At 52.8% G+C, this 20,536-nt stretch overlaps 1 protein-coding gene and 1 long non-coding RNA gene across 4 annotated transcripts in view; both read right to left on the minus strand.

Moving 5' to 3' along the window:
• TIAM1 (TIAM Rac1 associated GEF 1) overlaps window positions 1–8,489 on the minus strand; it is a 388,153-nt gene extending 379,664 nt beyond the window's left edge. For 2 of the 3 annotated variants that reach the window (XM_072806716.1, XM_072806719.1), the window contains exon 1: window positions 8,358–8,484. The gene's annotated coding sequence lies outside the window, so the exon portion shown is untranslated. Of the gene's footprint in view, window positions 1–8,357 lie in introns of all 3 variants that reach the window. The other variant, XM_072806723.1, reaches the window with a different exon arrangement.
• Window positions 8,490–10,546: 2,057 nt separating this feature from the next.
• LOC140621557 (uncharacterized) overlaps window positions 10,547–20,536 on the minus strand; it is a 93,448-nt gene continuing 83,458 nt past the window's right edge. Inside the window, exons 4-5 of the long non-coding RNA XR_012021307.1 lie at window positions 14,536–14,936; window positions 10,547–12,716 (exon numbers count right to left, since the gene is read on the minus strand). This is a non-coding gene — a long non-coding RNA (uncharacterized lncRNA). The remainder of the gene's footprint in view (window positions 12,717–14,535; window positions 14,937–20,536) is intronic.

Here is a 20,536-nt window from a genome sequence, read left to right on the forward strand (position 1 = left end):
GTGGCTCAGCAGTTCAGCGCCGCCTTCAGCCCTGGAGTCCTGGGATCGAGTCCCAGGTCAGGCTCCCTGCATGGAGCCTGCTTCTCCCTCTGCTTGTGTCTTTGCCTCTCTCTCTCTCTCATTCTGAGTGTCTCTCATGAATAAATAAATAAAATCTTTGAAAAATAAATAAATAAAGCTGTTATAACAACAAAAGCAAACCAGGGGCGCCTGGCTGGCTCAGATGGTAGAGCACATGATTCCTGACCTGAGCACTGTTAAGTTTGAGCCCCATGTCAGGTGTAGAGATTAAAAATGAAATCTTAAAAAACAAAAAAAAAGCAACCTATAGACAAGGCCATAGAAGACTCAATCACGCTTATAGAACACACTCTTAACAATCCCAAGGTGACCGGAAATAGGGGGTATAAGGGAGAAGGTGGGAAGTTGAGAGAAAAGACTGGTCAGGATGCCAATATGCTCACTTTACAAAGGGGAGGTTAAAGTCAGGCTTCAGTTGACAAAGCTAAATTAGAGGTCTATATAAGTAACAAAGACTTAAGAATAATCAATATAAGAACTATAAATAGGGTGGCTCAGGGCATGATCCTGGGATCCTGGGATCGAGTCCTGCATTGGGCTCCCCGCAGGGAGCCTGTTTCTCCCTCTGCCTGTGTCTCTGCCTCTCTCTGTGTCTCTCATGAATAAATAATCTTTTTTTAAAAAGAACTATAAATATAACCATTAAAAATCTGGAGAATGAAGGGGCGTAAGAAGCGGTAAGCCAGCTAAATGGTCCTGCATCATAACAGGAAGCAGATAAATAAATAAAAGTGCTATAAGCCCATTACTTAGAGATACAAAGACAACCACCAGAAGAGCAAAAAAATCCAAAAATGAACAAAAGTGATCATTTCTGGAGAGTACAGGAGTGGGCGAGAACAGAGAGGGATGGGAACAAAACACTCTTCCTGTAAGCTTGCCTGTTCCAGGAGTTTCTTAATGCTATATGCAATTATTTACACGTTTTTAGAAAGAAATCAAACTTGGCATTACCGGAGTGCAAGAATATGGATGATAGGAGAATACACTTGATGGCAGGGAAAAATAATACACTGGATCATCATCCCTGAGTAAAACTGCGATCTAAATCTATCTGAGCAAAAAAATTAATTTAAAAAAAAATCTACTGAGCAAAATCGACTCAAGTTTCATAGTCAGAGACTGCATCCCGATTAAGGCAAACTCAGGCACGTATGTTAGACCCTTAAGAGAACAAAAAACATGTACAAGGCCCTTCCCTCTGAACAGCAGAGGGGAAGAACCATCATTGGGTCAGAGCCTCACCATGGCAAGAGTCAAAAGACCTACTAGCTGTGGGATCCAAAGGACATTTTAGATGAAAGAAAGTGCATATGACATCCTCCACATACACACACACACACACACACACACACACACACACACACACACTGGACCCCTGTTTAAACAACAGATTAAAAATTAAAGGGTGTGGGGTGCCTGGGTGGCTCAGTCGGTTGAGTGGCTGCCTTGGGCTCAGGTCATGATCTTGGGGATCTGGGATCGAGCTTCACACATCAGGTTCCCTGCTCAGCTCCCTCTCTCAAATGAATAAAAAAATCTAAATAAATAAATAAGTAGATAAATATGTAAACCAAAGGGTGAAGGCAGACACACTGCTTACCACCAGAACGCAGCAGAATTTGCCACCAGAAAAGTACTACCCATGGCTATTTAAAACATCGTCAGAGTCACAACTCGGACACCCAGGAATTTTTTCTTTTTAAGATTTTATTTATTTATTCATGATAGAGAGAGAGAGAGGCAGAGACACAGGCAGAGGAAGAAGCGGGCTCCATGCAGGGAACCTGATGTGGGACTTGATCAGGGGACTCCAGGATCGCACCCTGGGCCAAAGGCAGGCACTAAATCACTGAGCTACCCAGGGATCCCCGGACACCCGGGACTTGATTCTGGACAGCGGGAGTAGAGTGCTTCTGGGGGTGTCAGATGGTAAATCCAATCATGACACCAGGCAAGAGGCAGGGCAGGAGTGTCCTGGGTACCTGGAGAGCTCAGGCCTCACTGGCATGGCAAGGGGCCCCCCCTGCCCTGCAGGTATCAGAAGGGGGGGGAGGCCTACGGCCGGCTAAATGCCCTCACTTTCCAAGGACAACCTTGCGAAATGGGAGGAGATGAAGATGCACATTTTGCCACAAAAAAAAAAAAAAAAAAGTAAAAATGAACACATTAGCTCAGTTGGGTCAGGCTCCTTTTAAGTCCCCAAAAAACCCCAAATCCACATAAGAAGTTAAAGGCAAAATAAACCCACAGTTCTGGGCCTCTAAAACACTGCCCAAAAAGCGAGTGGAAACTAGCTAATGAGTTCCAGGGGCTCCCAGACCTTCCCGCTGGACATCTCCACTCGCCCGCAATTCAGCCAACGCGCTCCACCCAGCCCAGGTGGGTCAAAGAGATCTTGTCTCCAGGATCTGAAGGCACCCTGAGCGGGTCAGGCTTGGGGCTGGGATCCTCTAGACCCGGGGAGGCCTCCAACGTGGCTAGGAGAAAGGGGAGGCAAGCCAGACGCCTGGGACTCAGCCTGTGGCCATCAGGCCCATGCCAGCCCCTCTCCTGAAGAGCAAAGGGTGGAAACCCCAAGGCCTCCATTTCCCTGGTGCCAACAATCCCATAGAAGGAATGAATTCCCAGCCCCATTCTCAGACCCTAACCTCCCCCCTCCCCCAGGGCTGACCTGGTGGCCTTCCAGGGCCATTATCGCCTCTGCAGAGGACAGAGGAATCCAGGAACAGGAACCAGAATTGATCTCTATTTACAAGGTTAGCAGCTCCCAGCCAAGGAGGAGGGAGGGTGGGTGGGCAGACAGGAGAGCTCTGGCCTGGAGACAGCCACCCCAAAGACAGGTTCCTTCCGCGGGACAGCCTGTCTCTGCCATGGACGCCATGGAGAACAGTGTTTGGGGTTTTTTAAGGAAAAGCAACTTCAGTTTACCTCCATAGCCTAATGTCTCATCCCCTCCCCGACCTGGCCTATCCCAAGCCAAAGCGGGGAAGGAGGGCACCCGGGTCCACCGTCTTCCAACCCTCTAAATTCCTCGCACATCTGTACACTAATCAGCAGGTCTTTAATAAAATCACATTCTGTGGGGGCAGGTCCTGGTGCTAAATAACATAGGTGGCTTTTGTTAAAAACCCTCCTCCTTCATAAATTCAAAGTGGCCCTGGCCAGAAGAACATGCAATGCCCCTCATGTCATACTTTGGTTTTGCTCGAGGGTGGCAAAATGCTGGGACCCCCGTCTCCCCGACTGCACCCAAGCCTCCCTGTATGGAAAGAAACTCTGTGGCAGCACCAAAACTCAAAGGGCCTTGGCCCATTCTGTAACTGAGGGTGCGCACCCTCGCCTGGAAGAAACTTCCTCCCACGGAGCTCCTCCCTGCATCATCCCTCTGGGTAACACCCTTTGAAGGCACACAATTGACCAGCTCCTCTATCACAGCAGGATTGTGCACTCCCCCCACCCCAAGTCTTGCCACCATTTGAATGAATGAGACCCCACTTGCAGGGGAATGCGAGCCTCTAAGCTCAGCCTCAGTCCACTGGGGAGGAACCTCTTCACAGAGCAAAAGAGCTCCAAGGTCTTCTAGAAGAATCTCACCCACGCACAGGAGGAATCTTTCTGTAACCACAGTCTAGACCTTTATGAATTTCTTAATGAGGTCCCTGGAGACCCCAGGAACAGTGCAAGTCTTATGCTGGAGGGGTGGGGAGGAAGGTACAGGAGGTGGGAAAGGGGATGGAGGGGGAAAACCCACCGAACTACTAATACCCCGTACCTTTTACACTGGGGCATTGTTTTATTTTCAAACACTCTGTCCCTGGCCAACTACTGCTTTATCTTTCAGGGCCTTCTTTCTTTAATCTTTAAAAAAAGTTTTTTTTGTTAAATAAGTGACTTGGCCTACAATGATGAGAACTTTTCTTTTTCAACACAGGAGTGATTACCTATATAAAAAACTGAATTTTTAGGGGATCCCTGGGTGGCTCAGCGGTTTAGCGCCTGCCTTTGGCCCAAGGTGTGATCCTGGAGTCCCCGGATCGAGCCCTACATCGGGCTCCCTGCATGGAGCCTGCTTCTCCCTCTGCCAATCTCTCTCTCTCTCTCTCATTCTCTGTGTGTGTGTGTGTGTGTCTATCGTGAATAAATAAATCTTTAAAAAAAATAATTTTTAGAGATGAAATGACCTGAAGTCTAGAATTGTAAAAAGCTGAAAAACATTGCTGGGGCCAGTTCTTTCTGGTCCTATATTGAGAAAAATACAAGACAGACACACTCAGAAACATACTCTACCCATCTGCTTAATTTAGAAAGGAAAATATGTATATGTACAGGCAGGACTGTCGGATATACACAACTGTGCATACACACAACCCCCGCAGAGCAGTGTTTTAGATACAGGAGTCCAATGGCTGGAGACAGCGAAAATAAGGATCTTTCTTGGGGCGCCTGGGTGGCTCAGTGGTTGAGCATCTGCCTTCAGCTCAGGTAGTGATCCCTGGGATCAAGTCCCACATCCGCCTCCCCAGAGGGAGCCTGCTTCTCCCTCTGCCTCTCTCTGTGTGTCTCTCATGAATAAATAAACAAAATCTTTAAAAAAAAAAAAAAAAGGATCTTTCTCTATCACGAGCCTGCATGGTGGTCAGGAATCTGGACATTGCCCATAGGAACCGCCTCTCTTTCTGCCTTCCCGCCTTTGCCCCTCCTGCACTCTCCAACAGCAGAATACCCTGCCATATCCGACTTCCAGTCGAGGGTTCTTTTTTTACTTCAATTTTTTATTTTTTTTTACGGATTTTAATTGGAGTTCAATTTGCCAACATATAGCATAACACCCAGTGCTCATCCCATCAAGTGCCCCCCCTCAGTGCCCGTCACCCAGTCACCCCCACCCCCTGCCCACCTCCCTTTCCACCACCCCTTGTTCGTCTCCCAGAGTTAGGGTCTCTCACTGTCTGTCTCCCTTTCTGATATTTCCCAGTGGAGGTCTCAATGTGATTCCTATATTCTCACCTGCCTTCCTGGTAAGGGAAGCACAGGCTTGACCTTCCCCATCCACTAAAGTGCAGTCGCACAAAACGTTTCTCCTGCAGACCGCAAGCTCCTCGTGGAAAGGAAACAACCAGTTGTGAACCAGCACACCCAGTAGGCCCTCAGCAAAGCTCTGGGGATGGGATTTCTGACCAGGCCCCCCCCCCCCCCCCCCCCCGGAAAGCCTGGGCTTCAGCAGGCCACCTGGATGGCAGGAATTTTGCCCGCAGAAGGTTGGTCCAGGGCTGCCTTTCCTTCCAGGCAGGGGGGCAGGAGAGGAGAGGGAAGCTGGGAGGGAGAACTTGCGGGGGGGGGGGGAGAGGAAGTCTTTGTCAAAGCTCTTTGGACGAGCGTTAGAGAGGAGTGAAATTGTCAGCTAATGAGATTTCCGAGCCACGTGCTCCCTTTTAAGTGTAGGCCCCCAATTGATTTGATCCCCCGACGGCAGCAGGGGGCACAGCTGCCTTTCCACATCCCTAAGGGCCAGAGAATTCCCAGAACAAGTGCAAGAAGGCTCGGAATCATCGTTAGCAGAACATTAAATGGGTTATCTCGTATATTAATTGATATCTATCTAGCAAGAACGCTCCTGGCTCTTCTGTCCGCGGGAGCCAGCCTCCTGGGGGTGCCTGAGGCAGGCGCGGGGAGCAGCATGGTATAGGGAGCATTCCCTGGGGGCCTCTGCGCCCCCAGGACAGACTGCAAGCCCCTCACCTACTTTGGGCTTGCGTGCTTTACTGGGCCGGTCGAGACCCCTGAAGCCGTGTTACTGCACCTAACTCAACCATGTGCCCCAACCAGCAAAAGGGTGTTGAACCTGGAAACATCTTTTCCAATAAGATCTTTCTTTGCAGCCAAACCTGAGGTTGCCTCTTTTAAACTATCTGATTTGGGGCTGTAGAGGAGCTTTTTTTCTCGTTTTTGTTTTTGTTTTCCCTGTATGGAACTGGCTTCTCTCTTTGCCTAGAAAAACTAGCAACGCGGGGCTGATGGAGCAGAGGAAAAACCAGTCAAAACACAGATAAGGGCATTTTAAAGACCCAGTGAAATCAAGTCTCTCCTTCTACCTTCCCTGGACAGTCAAGCCTCCACCTTGGGTTTCTTTCTCCTGTACTCAAAGATCATTACTTAGCAACTTTGGTGTTTGCCACGCAAAGACAACCTCCCTGGTGGGGCTCTTTAGGGCGGGGGTACAAAAGAGCGTATTCTAGAAACCAAGGATTAACTAAACTTCTGCCACAAGACATGGCTCGAATTTCAGTTCTACCAGGAAGTGTTGTCTCCCGGCCTCCAGGTATCTCTTTGTTCAAACCTCCCTCCATCCGGGTGCTAATCACTTTGCACAGTGCCCATTGGTTCACCGGCAACCGCTTCCCACCTGGCCCAGGTATCCTCCCAACCCAGGCCTGGGCCTCAGCACAGCCTCAACGAAGAGGGAAGAAGAAAACAACGAAAACCTAATGGAAATTCAAACACATAAAAAAAGGAGCCGAAAGCGATTAGATAACTATAATCAAACCTAAGGCCAAGTAAAATAAACCCGGCTTTGAGGCTGAAAACAGTCCTTCAAGCTTTCTAAAATGAAACAGAAGCCAGGGAAGTGGAGAAGAGACACGGGTCTATCCCCTGGATAGATCCCCTCTCATTAGGGAACATCATTAGATCATTAGATCCCCTCTAACTGGGGAACATCATTGCAGCGTTTCGTTTGTGGCAATCACTGCGCTAAACTGATTATTTTTCACTGTCTTTTGAACCCCTGCCCCCCGTTCCCCCCCACACACACACACACACAGAGACGGGAATACACATCATCCCCACTTTACAGACTCGGCCACTGAGACGCGGGGAGATGCAGATTAAGCAGCCCGGCCTGGCTCACCCAGCCCGCGAGGGGTTCTGGGCAGGTCGGGGAACCCGAGACTCTGACCTCAGCGCCAGCTCCAAGGTGCACCGGGTCGGCACGCGCGGGGAAGCCGACCGCGGCGCCGGGCCCACGGATGCCCCACGGATGCCCCGCGGATGCCCCACGGATGCCCCGCGGATGCCCCGCGGCCGCGTGGGTCCCTCCCGTCAGGCGGGCTGGGCTGGCCGGCGTCCCCCAGGGCTCGCGCGCGTCCTTCAAGACTCGCCAGCACGCAGGGGAAGGCAGGCTCGGAATCCCGCGGGGCTGATGGCGCAAGGCCTCGGGATGCTAGCGGGACGGGGGGGCTTGCGGCGGTGCGAGCCCCGACGGCCGGCGGTCGGACAGACAGAGCCCCCCGCGGGCCGGGGCGCCGCGGTGCAGGGCGCGGGCGGGGGCGGGGGCGCGGGCGCGGGCGCGGGCAGGCCGGCTTCCCCGCAGCGTGTCTCCGGGCGTCACCTGACAGCGCGCACCGACTTCTCCCGGCGCGGAGGGGGGGGCGGCGGCGGCGGCGGCGGCCTGGGCCGGGGGAGCGCAGCGCGCGGCTGTCGCCCAGGGGCGAGGTCCGTAAACAAAAGCGGGTCCCCCCGGCCGGGGCGGCGAACCGCGCGGCGGGCAGCATCGCGGCGGCGGAGCCCGCGGGACAGCGCGGCGCGGCCGGGGTCGGGGTCGGGCCCCGGGGACCCCGCGGACCCCGCGGACCCCGCGCCCGGGCCAGTCATTGTCTGCGCGCGCGCCGAGGCCGCTAGAGACGCCGCCTCCCGGGCGGGCAGCGGGTCCCCGGCCCCGAGCGGCGGCCCCCGGGCTCTGCGCCCCGCGGCTCCCGCCCCGATCGCCAAGGTGAGCGCCCGCGGCGTCGCCGGAAAGCCGGGCCTGGAGCTGCCCAAGTCGGGCGCCGCGGCACACGCACACGCACACGCACACGCACACGCGCGCACACACACACACGCGCGCACGCCCTCCCCGAAGTTGATAAAATCAGCCGACAAACACAAAGTGCCGCCGCCGCCGCCGCCGCCGCCGCGGAGCCCGAACGCCGCCGCCCGGGCGCTGTCACTTTCGCCGGGCGCCGGGCACCTGGGCGCCGCTGGCCCGCCCGCCCCCCGCGGCTCCCCGTCGCCTCCAGCCTCCAGCCTCCGGCCTCGGCTCGCCCGCTCCTCACCTCCCGCGGGTGTGAGCGCGGGAACAATACGGGGAGAGCGCGGCCGGGGGAGCTAGGACCCGCCGGGAGGCCCAGGGTGCGGGGCCGGGGCTCGGGACGTGCCCGCCACGGGCACGCGGCGGCTCGGGGCATCCTCGCCGCGGCCCCCGGGGCGGCTCCGCGCCGCCCGCCCGCCGTACTCACCCGCGACGCTCGTCCCGGACCTCCCGCGACGGGCCCGGGGACAATGCGGGGACGCGGGGCTCCGGGGGCTGCGGGCGCTGCAGAGCTGCGCGCCCGACGGCGGCGGCGCTGCTCGGCCCGGCCGCGCTCCGGCCCGCTCGCCGTCTGCCAATGGGAGCTGTCAGGGCGCCTCCGCCGGCGGCCCGGGGGGCGGGGCCACGGCCGCCCGTGGGAAACCGAGCTCCGATTGGGCCGCCCGACAATCGCTCCGCCTCCAGGCGGCCAATCAGAGGCGGCGGATGCGGGAGCGGGGCGTTCGGACTGGGGCCGGAGTGACAACAGCAGCACGCTGGGTACCCGCGCGGCATCCCGGCCCCGGCCGCCCGGCTGCGGGGATGCGGGCGCCGCGCGCTCCGGCGCTGCCACCCGGCGGGGCTCCGGCGGCGCGGCCGGGCGGGGAGCGGGGGAAGGCGGCGGAGGCGCGGCGGGCTGGGGGGCGGCGAGGGAGCCCCTAACAAAGCGGCTTCGAGAGGGCCGAGCGGCCTCCGCCTCCCCCGGCTATAGGTCGGCCGAGCTGCCCGTCACTCCGCATAGGTGGAGGTGGCCAATGACGTACGGAGAAGGAGCTCGGGTTGGCGCGCGCGCGCGGCTCGGCGTCAGTGGGATTGGTCGGAGGTAAAGGATTTTCCTGCCACCTAGGGCTGGGAGGGAGGGGGACGGGTCGGGGGCGGGGGAGAGCCCAGAAAGACGTACCTGCGACACGTGGTCTGGCTCGGGAGGCGTGCGCCTGGCTCTAGGGGGAGACGGGAACTTTTTTGCGGGAGGCAGGGAAACCCCAAGGCCACCCGGCCCCGCGGCCGCTGCGGGAGGCTAGCGCCAGCCGGGCGCCAGGTGCGGCAGGCGGCCTTCCCCCAACGCCGGGAGCCCGGACTCCCCGAGCGGACCCGCCTTGCCGGCGAATGAACCTAAGATCACAGCGCGGGGCTTGGGCCTTGCATCCCCCTACGGGGCCGAGTACGGTTCACGGGGACCCCTGGTGCCTGCTCGTAAAATTCGGAAACGAGGCTTGCGTTTACCTTGCGGGAGCTCATGGGGGAGGCCGACGCCGGGACGGGCACGGGGACGGGCACGGGGACGGGCACGGTGGAGAGTAACCAGGCTTTCCCCACGCTGGGCCACAGCTCCCTCCTCACTTTAAGAGCCTTGGACTTCGCCACCGAGGAGAACAAAGGCTGGGGGAACATTCCCTAACTACCTGAGAGGTGGGACGGCCTGGGCTCCCGTGGTCATGTGGCTGAAAACAAAAGGAACCGTGAAGGCATTGCCTGTGTCCTAGAGGGTAAACCCGAAGGGGGGCGGGGGGGGGGGACTAAAAATCCTCCTTGGCTTCTCCCTCCTCCTCCTCCCCTCTGTTGTCGCCTACTTCCCAAATCCATGCCCTCCTCCGGGTTTTTCTCTCACTCGACCACATCAAGGGCCTCCCACGTCTTTCTACTCCAGCCCTCCTGAAATCTCTGCTCTGCAGAATCATCCTTCTGAACTGAAAAATCTCTTTTTTTGCTCCCTCACCACTGGGCTCTTGCCTTTGTCCAGAATAACACACACACACACACACACACTACTTTTCCCTCTCTTAACTAGCTCCTACCCATTCTTCAGAACCCAGTTTGCAGGCAATACATGCATGCAGTAGACATTTGCCAAATTCCAACTGTGCAGCAGCCTTTTAGGTACTGGGAACCTCCTGTATCCAGTCAAGGTTAGAGACCCCACCCCCCACCCCCAGGGCTCCACTGGCCTCTCAATTCTGTGGGCTGAAATGCCAATTAAGTATGTCTTCTGCCCCAGCACAGCACTCCATTCCATCCAGAATCTTATCTGTCTCGTTCTCTGCTGTTTCCTAGTGCCTAGAGCAAAGCCCGGTATATTTGGGGCACTCAAAAATATTTAATCAATAAATATAGAGGAGCTATAATTAGAGGTAAGACCTTTGAAGATTAGAAGTGCTTCTTAGGCATCAATTTTGAGAATGGTTAGGAGATTGAAGACTGATATGTCTACCAGGTGCCAGGATGGGTGTTGCAGGGAGCTTTCTGAGTGAAGTTTGTTGAGATTTTTCCAAAAGATACCCTTTCAAAAAACTGCCTTCGTCTCAGCCAATACCTTGCTGAAGCTTCTCAACGAAGAATCGTTCCTTGGTGAAGATTTCATCCCAGCAGGAAGAGCAATTTTATTTTTAAGATTTTATTTGTTTGTTCATGAGAGACATACAGAGAGGCAGAAATACAGGCAGAGGGAAAAGCAGGCTCCCTGCAGGGAGTCCAACGCAGGACTCGATCCCAGGACCCTGGGTCACACCCTGAGCCAAAGGCAGACGTTCAACCACTGAGCCACTCAGGCGTCCCAAGAGCAATTTCTTAAGTAGTTACAAGTCATCATATTGGAAGGAGAATATATGTGTATATTCATATATATAATGGGAATATATATATGAATATGAATACAGTGTTTTTTGCAAAGTATGTTCAGAAGTGCATGTCCTCGAGCTAGGCTGCCTACTTTCAAGTCAGCCCATCATCATCTAGCTGTGACCTTGGGCAAGTTACTTCAGACTTCTGTGTCTCAGTTTCCCCATCGTTATAACTGAGATGACAGTAGTGCTCACTATATAGGATTGGCATGAGGATGAATGAGTTAATATTAGTCATAAGCTTAGAAGAGTGCCTGGCATATAATAACATCAAATACTGAGTCTTTTTTTTTTTTAAGATTTTATTTATTCATGAGAGACACAGAGAGAGAGGCAGAGACCCAGGCAGAGGGAGAAGCAGGCTCCCTGCAGGGAGCCCTATATGGGACTTGATCCCAGAACCACAGGATCACACCCTGAGCCAAAGGCAGACGCTCAACTGCTGAGCCACCCAGGCGTCCCAAAATACTGTGTCTTAAATAAACATCTCCCAGGGCGCCTGGGTGGCTCAGTCAGTTGAGCATCTCACTCTTGATTTGGCCTCAGGTCATGGTCTCAGTCGTAGGATCCGGCCCTGAGTCCATCTCTGCGCCCTGCAAGGAGTCTGCTTGAGGTTCTCTCCTTCTCCCTCTATCCTTAACCCCCCTGCTTGTGCTCTTTCACTCTAAAATAAGTAAACGAAATCTTGAAAAATCAATCGGTAAACATCTTCCACTGGAGACGCGCGTGGTGGCAGCTGCTGAGGCGCCCTGTGTCAGCGGGAGGTAACTAAAGGCTTCCCGGGAGGTGAACAGTTGGAGCTCTCTGCCTCACTCAGGGCCACCGCCAGCGTGGCCGTGTTGTGAAGGAGGTGCCACTGTTGCAAGGTGAACTTCAGATGAATCCCGAGTGGCCCGCCTGATCGCCTTTGGCACAGCTCCCGCTGCTCCAAGGAAATCTGAAAAGCAGTTAAGGGCACTCAGGAGTTCACTGGCCGGTGTGGATCCAAGCTCCACCACTCTCCAGCTCTGAAGCTTCGGGCAGCATACTCAATCCTTTGCAGGCCTCACTTTTTCCTTCTATGAAATAGGAGTAACCACCTAACCCGTAAGGATGTTGAGGGGGTTCAAATGAGGTCACACACGGCCCACAGCACGCACTCATAAAGGTTAGCTCTGGGGTTTAGCTACGTTTACGAAAGACTTGGAGTCAGTGTCCTGATCTCTAAAATGGAATAATGAGGGGCAGCCTGGGTGGCTCAGCAGTTTAGCGCCTGCCTTCGGTCCAGAGCATCATCCTGGAGTTCTGGGATCGAGTCCCACATCGGGCTCCCCGCATGGAGCCTGCTTCTCTCTCTGCCTGTGTCCCTGCCTCTCTCTCTTTCTCTCTCTCTCTCTCTCTGTCTCTAATGAATAAATAAAATCTTTTTAAAAATAAATAAAACAAAATGGAATAATTTTGCACTCTCAGTTGGGAGAGTGTGCAAGTCTGGATCTCAGGGTCATGAATTCAAGCCCCACGTTGGGCATAGAGATGACTTTAAAAAAAAGAAGAGGGGGGAAGGAAAGAAAAGAAAGAAAAAAATGGAATAATAGTATTTCATTATGTGGTTGAAAACCCTGAGCAAGACCATATGAGAAAGGCTTAGCCCTGCCCATTAGGAGGAAGTGGATATAAAGGAAAGCACCCCTTTGGGTTTTTTCCATCATGCGCTCTCTCCCTGAGCCCCACCCACATCAACACATGAGGACTTCGCCTCTCGGGATCTGCTCGGGCCGACCTGGGGAGCCTCTCCCCCAATCACGGTGCTACCCCGGAGGTTAGCAGAATTCAGCTCATCCGCCCTTCGGGTACATTTCTTGACCTCAAAAGCTACCGCAGGCTTTTGTGCTGTTTCTTGTCCGCTTCACACAGTATCTTGTTGCTTCACACTGTGGCAAAGAGCGGGGGGGCATTTTGATTAAAACACAGACAAATGCCATCTGGCAGAGTGTTCTAGCATCCCATCTCCTGAGGGCACTGTTGACATCTAAAGAAAACACAGCGTTGGCATGAAGAGGAGAAAAGGGAGCGGTCGGAGGCAGAATTAAGGGTGTAGGACAAGAGAACGAGCAGAAATTACGTTTCTAGTACATGACCTCACCTCCAGCCCCAAGTCAACATTTTCTTCCCCACTGTTGACTGAGAGCCTCACGAAATACAAATGTAGTTAAGTCACAACAAGTAGCCTTCCCTAGTAAGGCTACACCGCAGAGATGGGCCCACGTGCTTACTTGTGTCACCTCTGTTCCTGACCCGGGTGTCCATTTGAACAGGGGCAAGCCTAATGGATGTAGGATCTCTGTAATCCCACAGGATCCTGCACTCAGAAGGGCTGCACACTTGGTTTCCTGCTCTGCTATTGCTGTCTTGAAAATCCTAATTTTTTTAACCCTAAGTTTTGAACAAGGAGCCCGACATTTTCACATTATGTAGCCTGTCCTTCACGTACGAGTTGTACTAGGTGTTTGCTGTGTGAAAGGTCCTTATGGGGTTCAACATAAGTGTAAAGTGTCATCTGGTGTTTCTATGCCAGAATTCGTGAGGCAGGCCCAGGTGTTATATAGACAGTTGCCCTTGAGAGCGTGGAGATCGGGTCCAGCCATGGACATCAGGCTGACAAGGGGACGCATCTGGATCCTCTGACCGAAGAATGCCAAGAAGATAAACAAGGACAACCCAAGAGCCATGAAGAAGACTCCCAAGAGAGGATACACCCTCTCATAGTGCTTCATCTCATGAGTCAACTTGACTAGGCCACAGAGTACCCAGACGTTTGGTCAGACGTTATTCTGAGTGTGTCTATGAGGCTGTTCTGCACGAGATTAATATTTGAATCAACAGACTGAGCAAAGCAGATTGCTCTTCTTAACGTGGATGGGCCTCATCCAATCAGTTGAAGGCCTGAATAGAACCAGAAGGCTGACCCTTCTGTAAGGAGGCTTTCCTCTTCCTGACCGGATAAGCTATGACATTGGTCTTTTCCAGTCTTCAGACTCAAACTGAAACTTCAGCTCTTCCTGGGGCTGAGCCTGCTGGCTTCAGATGGAAACTTACACCATCAGCTCTCCTGGGTCTCCAGCGAGCAGATGACAGAGCTTGGGACTTGTCAGTCTCTGCAATCACATGAACTAATTCCTATAATAAACCTTCTCGCCATACACCTTTCTGTGTGTGAGTGTGTGTGAGTGTGTATATGTAAATATCTCCTTTTGATTTGTTTTTAACCTTGACTAATGTACACCCCAATAGTATTCCCTACAACCACTCAACCATTCAGTGTTTCTCTACATCTGGTGACTCAAAGTGTGGTCTGTAAACCAGCACTGTCGGCCGGTATCAGAAAATGTATGGTCCCAGGCCCCATCTCCGACACACCGAATCCAAATCTACATCTTTATAAAATCCTCACATAATTCATCCTCACATAAAATTTGGGAAACTCATCAGCCTTCTTTGAAAATGAAAGACACCTGAGATGAACGACGATGTTAAAAACAACTGCTTGGGGTACCTGGGTGGCCCCGTGGGTTGAGCACCCGACTTTTTATTTCAGCTCAGATTGTGGGGCTTTGCTCTGAGCGTGGAGTCTGCTTGTCCGTCTCCCTCTGCCTCTCCCCCTGCTTGTGCGCACTTTCTTTCAAATAAATAAAATCTTTAAAAAATGGTAAGAATAAACTTCCTACTAAAAGAATTTCTTTAGTTTCTTACCTGAGGACACATGTTGGGAGCAGGGTGAAGGAGTTCCAGAAAAGGACCTAGGGAGCCAGCACACTTTCCCAGCCATGACAAACCTTCAATGGTGGAGAAGAGACCGAGGAAGCCTCAACACGCAGACTCGTGTCCAACCAATGCGAAGAAACTCAAGGTCAAGGAGGCAGGGCCAGACAAGCCAGGCCGCATCACAGCCGGGGAACTTAGCACTCCCTCCTCTGTGTAATGTGCTTGGTTGCATTTTATTTTCTGTGTTTTCACTGAAATGGCAGTTTGTGGAGAAACTCTCCCACTTGGCTGTGAACAGGCTCTGAGCAACAGCAACACTTCTGCAGAATTGGCAAGGACAGCGCTGTGGAATATTTCAGAAACTTCAAGGCAAAGGGACAAACAAACAACTACGGGGGAAAAAAAAAAAGAAAAGCAATTCCTTAAAATGTGTTTTAAGGGGAAAGAGCTGGAAATCCAAAACAATTACCGGGAATGCATCCGAGGGTCTCCCAGAGAAAACCAGTTCGATGCTATTCCTTCTGTGTCCTCCCACCCTCGCCCCATTATTAATTCATCGACACGGGAAAGAACAAAAGCTCCCCTGCAAACCACAGCTACGGCCTGGCGGTGGGGCTCCCAGACGCTCTACCAGGTCTCAGCCTCATGGACAACCCCCCCCTTTGCAATATAGTTGCACGTGTTATGTTCGATCCAGGTGTGCAACATAGTGACCTGACAAGTCTGCACGCTCTGCTGTGCTCACCGCCAGCACGGCCACCACCTGCCCCTGCACGGGGCTCTGACGACCTGGCCGATGACATCCCCGGGCGGTGCCTCTGTGACTGTCCCGTGGCTTACACACCCGGGGAGGCCGAGAGGGGAGGTCAGGGCTGCTGGCGCCCGGCCGCAACAAGCCAGACGGCTCCACCTGCCTCGCGCCAGCCGCTTGTTCTTGCTCCACGCAAGGGCCATCCCCCCGGGGTCTGACAGCACGCTATGGAAAATGCTGGAAGGCAGCCATGCTGCCTCAGCAAAACAATCACTGGACTTAAAAGAAGCTACTCATCCCAGGAAGCACACTGGTGCAGTGGAGCCACAGACGTCAACCTCCCAGAAGAAGGGGACACCCCATTTTCTCTCCATCTCGAGATCCTGCCCCTCCACGCGCGTGCGCGCGCACACACACACACACACACACACACACGCATGCATGCACATCTTCTAGAGAAACAGGAGTTCAGGGCCGCTGCGTGGCTCAGTGGTTGAGCATCTGCCTTTGGCTCAGGTCATGATCCCGGGGTCCTGGGATCAAGTCCCGCATCAGGCTCCCCGCAGGAAGCCTGCTTCTTCCTCTGCCTGTGTCTCTGCCTCTCTCTGGATATCTCTCATGAATAAATAAATAAAATCTTCTAAATAAATAAATCTTTTTAAAAAGAAGGAGGAGGAGTTAAAGCAGAGAGGCTAGTGGTTAAAAGCAAAGACTGCCCTAAGTCAGATCTTGCCTCTGTCCCGTACCGGCTGTGTGACCTTCAGGAAGTTTAATTAATGTCTCTGTGCTTAAGTGCCTTTGTTTTATCCCGGGCTGCTATGACAGGACGCTACACACTGGGTGGCTTACACATTTATTTTTAACTTAGAATAAATTAAAGCAGTTAATTTTCTTACAGTTCTGGAGAGGAGAAGTTCAAGATCAAGGTGCCACCAGGGAACTCTCTTGGCGGCTTGTAGACAGTTGCCTTCTTGCTGGGACCTCACCTGGCCTTTCCTCTGTGTGCGTGCTGAGAGAGAACTCTGCTGTCTCTTTCTTTTCTCATTAGCCCTAGTGGATTGCGCTCCCCTCCAGCCCCGCCAGCTCCCCTCTTATGACCTCAGGTAACCCTAAGTAGCTCCTAAACACCCTGTCTCCAAAATACAGGTGTATTGGGGACTGATAGCTTCAAACTATGAGTTGGGGGAGGGCGGCACAATTGAGTTCATCACAGCCCTCCTCGGTAAAATGAGGCTCGTGATACTGTCCATCTCACGGGGTGTTATGGGGATGGGATGACTCCATACAATAAAGAACCCAAAAAAAAAAAGAACCCAGACCAGCACTTTGCCGACGTTAGAGACACCTACGGATCCCAGCTCCCCTACAGAGAGTCCGGCCCAGTTTTGACCAGCTCGCCACACATCTCTTTGCAGGTACCCAAAAAGCTTCGTGAAATTAACACGCCCATAATCTCATTGCACCTGCTCCACCACCTTCCCCCAAACAACAGACAAATTCCAACAACCCCTTTTTTTAAAATTAAGAGTTTATTTTTAGGTAATCTCTGTACCCAATGTGGGGCTCGAACTCCCAACCCCGAGATCAAGAGACCCATGTCTACCAACTGAGCCAGCCAAGCGTCCCCACCCAATAACGTCTTTTGTCTCCCAGGTCACTTTCTGGCCTTACCACCTAGAGAGACAGTGCTCAGGCTAGAAAAATGGGAGGAAGCTTGGACTTGCCCCACCCTTTACTCCTCAGTAAATAAAGGCCCAAGCTTTATCTATGGGTAAATCCAACCTTGGAAATGATTCTGGCCCCCTCCCATCTGCAGGCCCCTGCTCCTGCCCCTGCCCCAGCTCACACTCCCACCTTCTGGCAAGGACCATAGCCTTCTCAGTGGTCCCTCCAAGGCAGGTCTCCACCCCTCTGTCACTCACTCTTTGGAAAAGCTTCTCCATTAAATAGAAGATAAAGAACACTGATTTCACCTGGGCCCTGAAGACCCACTCTGCCTTTCTGATTTCCCTCGATGCTCCCGAACTTGTCCTGCTCCCCGTCTGCACGAGATGACCCAGGGCTCCCTGGCCAGCTTTTTCTCTCCTCCACCCTCTGCCTGGAATACCTCCTCGTGTCCCAGCCCTCAATGCCCAGTGTGAGCCTGCTGCCCATTCAAAGGCAGGGACCCTCTTCTTCCTCACGGCTACTGATCACCTGCGATGTGTGAGGCCTTACGTTACTGCGGTTTCTGATTCGACTTTCCATTTCATATTCACGTCATCTTTTCAAAATATGGTCTATAATCTCTGTTTAGAAGATAAAGAGATTGACTAACTTGCCCCGGGTCAGAGTGCTAATGAGTGATTCTCCCAGAGGGAGGCCTGTGATTATTTCCCCAGCCCCTGCTCCCCGCCTCCCAAGCAGAATCTGTCACTCCATTTTCAGAGCTGACACACGCAGCCAGTGCACAGGACACCTAGCACAGCGTATCTGAGGCAGAAGACCAATCCATTTCGGAGGTGTTTACAGGAATCACCATCGGAAGGCCTCATTTCTTTTTCTTTTTTTTTTTTTTTTAAATGTCATGTATTTATTCATGAGAGACACAGAAAGAGAGGCAGAGACAGAGGCAGAGGGAGAAGCAGGCTCCCTGGGGAATCCAATGAAGGACTTGACCTAGGACTCCAGGTCCATGGCCTGAGCCAAAGGCAGATGCTCAACCACTGAGCCACCCAGGCATCCCGGAAGGCCTCATTTCTTTTCTGGACCCAGTGCCCTCCGTTCCCAGAGGGTCTGGTGGTGCCTCCCTTTAGGGTGTCCAGGGCAGTTGTCTGTACCGCTTTTTGTGGAAGATAAGCAATGTGCACTGATTAGGGACATGATCAGATTTAGCAGGCATTTAAAACCGTCTGCTCTGTGCCACGTAATGTGCCAGGGCTGAAGGCAAGGGGCAATGCACAGACAGAGAAGCCATGGCTTCTCCTAGCTTCCACAGTGCACAGTGCATGGTGAGGAGAGAGGAGAGAGGCAAGCAGCATCGAAAGCAGGAATGGAAACACTGGGCGGGGGAGGGGGGTAAGGGGGGCACTGCCTAGAAGGGAAGTGCTGAGCATGGGGCAGGAGCCAGCTTCAGACTTCCACACTGGAACCCCAGAGTTTTTTTTTTTTTTTCTTTTAAGATTATTTATTTGAGATCATGAGAGCGAGAGAGAGCGGACACAAGCTGAGGGAGCAGATTGCAGAGGGAGGAGAAGCAGACTTCCCAGTGAGCAGGGAGCCTGATGTCGGGCTCGATTCCAGGACCCTGAGATCATGTCCTGAGCTGAGGGCAGACACTTTGCCGACTGAGCCCCCCAGGCACCCCAGAACCCCAGAGCTCTGGCATGGGCTGCTGTTAAGGCGAAACAGTGGTTGGCTCCCAGGGAGTATAACAGTTTGACTTTTTAAAGGACTGTAATAGTCTGTAATAGTCTGTTGGGGCTGTCATGACAAAGTGCTACCGACGGGGCAGGGGGTCGGGCCTTAAACAACAAAATTTACTCCCTTGTTGTCCTGGAGGCTGGAAGTCTAACAGCAAGGTGTCAGCAGGGCTGGTTTCTTCTGAGGCATCTCTGCTGGGCTTATGGATGGTCGATGTCTCCTGGGGGCCTCACGTGCTCTTTCCATCCTGCACAAGGGTCCCTGATGTCTCCCTCTCTGCCCCAGCCTCCCCTTCTCCTAAGGGACAGCAGTCCTATGGGAGTAAGGCCTGTGGGAAGGATCTCATCTTAACATCATTAACCACCTTGGGGTGAAGCCTTCAACACAGGGATTCACAGGGGAGGCACCATCTGGCCCCTAACAAGTCCCACCGCTGCGGAGCATGAAGGGTCAGTGCAGATCCCCTTGTCCCATCATATTTGGGTCCCTTCTCCTGACTGAGTAACCATTGGTTGAATTCAATTGGATTCTTTGGTTAGTTAGATAAGGGTCACTGAAAAAGTGTCCTCTCTCCTCAGAAGCATTTCTTCTCTCCTTTTTGAAGAGGAAAGGGCAAGATGCATTATTGGGATTTCTAAGTGCTTCTTTGAAAGCCTGGGAGTGGAGGAGAATCATAGTCAAGGGACTCTGGGGTCAGAGAGAGGAGTCCAGCAAAGAGGGCAGGTGCACTGAGTGGGGGAAGCAGGTGCATTGAGGGGGGAGCTGGGCGGGGCAGGGCCTGGGAGAAGGCCCCTTTCTCACCGCATGTACAGTCCCCACCACCACCCAGTAGTCCATAGGTGCCTTTCAATAGCTGCATTAATCCTTCCCTTTGGGATTTACGTGAATTTTTTTCCCTCTAAAACAAGTGTTGCTTTTATTGTTTCAAAACGTGTGGAATGTGAGAAGCAACATTCCAGGGCCTTGGAGTCCCTGTAACTACAACTAGCTCCTTGGATTGGCCAAACCCCAACTTCCTCACATAAAATTGGTAACTGGAAACCACTGCCCAGTGCAGCTGCCCAGGCATCTTCCCCCCACTCCCCCGCCCCCCCCCCATGTGCTTACTTAGGACTCCTATAGTATTGCTTTGGCCAACTGATGGAAATATAAATTGTGCGCTATCCAACCCCCATCCCCCCCACCTCCCACCCCCGGCATTTACCACTCTAAAGTAATTCCTGATTGGAAAAAAAGAGCTTGGATGTTATTGCAAGACATTTCAAATAGCCAGCTACCAAAGGACAAAATAATCCCTCCTGCTTTAAAAAAAAAAAAAAAAAAATTGTTTCATGTAATAAACTCTGGCTCTAATCCTAAAGAGAAAATGTACAAAACGGGACCAACAGGTGCTTTGCTGAAGTGGGTCACATGGAATAAAATATCTGCGCGTAGATGGTGTGTTCATATTGATCATGTGATAAATACCACTTTAAGGAAGAGGTTACCTCCTGAGTGAATTTTGCTTCTCCTTGACTGACCTGCTACACTGGTTTCCTATTGCTACTGTAACGAATTATCTCAAATTTAGTGAAACCCAAATTTACTGACTTAGACTTCTGGCGTCAGAAGCCTGAAATGGGTCTCCCTGGGCTAAAATCAGGGTGTTGGCAGGCCTGCATTCCTCTCTGGAAGCTCTCGGGGAGAATCTGTTGTCTTTCTTTTTCTAGATTCCAGAGGCCGCCCACACTCCTTGGTCCATGGAGCCCTTGCATCTTCAAAGGCAGCAATGGCCAGCGGGGCCTTTCTCATGCTGCACACCTCTGACACTGACTCAGCTCTGCCTCCTGCTTCCAC

This window comes from Canis lupus, chromosome 30 (genome assembly GCF_048164855.1).
Source record: "Canis lupus baileyi chromosome 30, mCanLup2.hap1, whole genome shotgun sequence".
NCBI lineage: Eukaryota > Metazoa > Chordata > Mammalia > Carnivora > Canidae > Canis > Canis lupus.